This window comes from Salvelinus sp. IW2-2015, unplaced genomic scaffold (genome assembly GCF_002910315.2).
Source record: "Salvelinus sp. IW2-2015 unplaced genomic scaffold, ASM291031v2 Un_scaffold2343, whole genome shotgun sequence".
Taxonomy (NCBI): Eukaryota; Metazoa; Chordata; class Actinopteri; order Salmoniformes; family Salmonidae; genus Salvelinus; species Salvelinus sp. IW2-2015.
In genome coordinates, this window is record NW_019943668.1 from 138,152 (window position 1) to 141,045 (window position 2,894).

Sequence of the window (2,894 nt, forward strand, 5' to 3'; positions counted from 1 at the left end):
TATAACCTCTCAGATAATATGAACTGTAGGTCTGATAACCTCTCATATAATGATGAACTGGTGTGGTGGTTTAGGGTCGGTGTGTGATGTAGAGCCGTGGCTGCAGTTATAGAGTAAGTCTGGTCTCTGGCTTTTCCGCCTCCTCCGTGTGGGTTGTGGGTGGGGGTGTCACGGTGGAGAGATTATGTGAGGTGAGTGAGAGGTTATAGACCTACGCGAGTTGTGTCTCATGGTTTAGAGGAAGTGGTGGTGATAAGAACCTACAGTTCATATAGTAGTGTGGATAGTGTTGGGTAAGTTTATAGACCTACCAGTGCATATTAGTGTGTGTTGTGGTGGGGTGTGGTATGGAAGTATAACGCTGAGCAGTCATGATGTATAGGTGAAGATTGATAGACCTACGAGTTCATATTATAGTGAAGGTTATGGAGGACCTACGATTTATTGATGTATGTGATAAGTATAACCTACATTATATTATATGAAGGGTTATGACCTACAGTTCATTATTATATGGGAGAGGTATAGAGTGCGTACAGTTCGAATTAATGAGAGTTGATAGACGCTAGCGAGTTCATTGTTAGTAGAGAGGTTATAGAAGCCGTACATCATATTATATGGAAGTTATAGACCTGACAGTTCATATTATATGAGAGGTTATAGACCTACGAGTTCATATTATATGAAAGAGCGTTATAACCTACAGTTCCTATTATTGAGAGGGATAACCTAACAGTTCATATTATATGAGAGGTATAAGACCGACGTTCATAATTAATATGAGAGGTTATAAGACTACAGTTCTATTATATGAGAGGTTATAGACCTACAGTTCATATGATATGCAGAGGTTATAGACCTACAGTTCATATTGATATGAAGAGGCTTATAGACCACAGTTCATTATTATATTAGAGTTATAACCTTACAGTCCATATTATATGAGAGGTTACAAGAACCTTTACAGTTCATATTATATGAGAGGTATAGACCTGTTTCTCTTTTATTTAACCCATAGTTGTTCCCTTTAGGTATTTGTTTCTCTTTATTTGAACCCAAGTATCCCTTTAAGCGTATTGGTTTCTCTTTATTTAACCCAAAGTATCCCTTTAAGGTATTGCTTCTCTTTATTTAACCAAAAGTATCCCTTTAAGATATTTTGTTTTCTCTTTATTTAACCCAAAGTATCCTTGTAAGGTATTACTTCTCTTTATTTAAACCCAAAGTATCCTTTAAGGGATTGCTTCGCTGTTATTTACCCAAAGTATCCCTTTTAAGGTACGGTTTCTCTTTATTTAACCCATAGTATCCCTTTAAGACCCCCCCAGACACTTACCCTTCTCCTCTACCTGCTGTCTTAATCGCTCCGCTGTAGACACGCAGACAAAACACACACACACACACACACACACCACACACAACACACACACACACACACACCAACACACACAACACACACAACACCACCACACACACACACACCACACACACACACACACACACACAGGATGAACGAATTGCGGAACATTGTGCATTAGAGGACACGACAGACAAACAAGTCTTATTAAGTTAAGACACACACACACACACACACACACACACCCACTCACACACACACACACACACACACACCACACACACCACACACAATAGGGAAACGAATTGCAGCAAACAATTGTGCATTAGATGACTTGACGCAGTCTCAGTGTGGATGAGCCTAGCAGGCTATTTTTGCTAACTTACCAGTTTTATCAAACAGTATGTTATAAATCAGCGGATTTGATTCCGCAGACACACGAGACGCTGGCGGCACCTCGTGTTGAATTCCTTTTTTCTCGGGGGCCTTAATTAAAGTTGCCCCATTCCCTGGTCCTCAACTAGTATGTAGTTATGATGAGTACACAGTATGTAGTATTGATTAGTCAGCTACAGTCACTAGTCCCAAAGTATGCTAGACTCAGAGTTAGTACACATATGTCCTCAATAGTAATGTAGGATGGATGAGTACATCATGTATGTCCTCAGTGATTAGTAGGTTAAGTAGTATGCATTAGTACACAGTATGTCCTCCAATAGTTATGTAGTATGATCTAGTACACAGTTCATTGTCTCAAAGTATGCTATGTAACTGATGAGTCACACAGCCTCAATGGATGTAGTTATGAAGGAGTACAAGTATTAGTCGTGATTTAGAACAGTATGGTAGTATGGGATTAGCTAGCCTTCATAGTATGCTTAGTTATGATTCGTGACCAGAGCCTCGATAGATAGGTGGATGTCACTCAGAGGTTCAATAGTATTTAGTATGATGAGTACTACAAGTATGTCAGTATGATTAGTACTGAGCGCAAGTATGTGAGTATGATTAGTACCACATGTACTGTGCTGTCAATAGTATGTAGATGCTTTAGTACCCAGCAGTATGTCTTCAAAGTATGTAGTATGTTGAGTCACACAGTATGTAGTATGATGGAGATACACAGTATGGTAGTATGATTAGTACACAGTATGATTAGTATGATTAGTTACACAGTATGTAGTGATGATTAGTACACAGTATGTCCTCAATAGGGATGTAGTATGATGAGTAACACAGTAATTCCCTCCAATAGTGATGGTAGTATGATGAGTACCCACAGTATGAGTCAGGATTAGTACACCAGTATGGCCTCAATAGTATGGTAGTATGATGAGTACACTGTATGTCCTCAATGTATTGTAGTATGATTAGTACACAGTATGTCTTCATAGTATGTAGTATAATGAGTAACACAGTATGTCCTTCAATAGTATGTACGATGAAGAGTACACAGTATGTAGTATGATTAGTACACAGTATGTTAGTATGAGTAGTCACAGTATGTCTCAATAGTATTTTGGCAGTATATTAGACA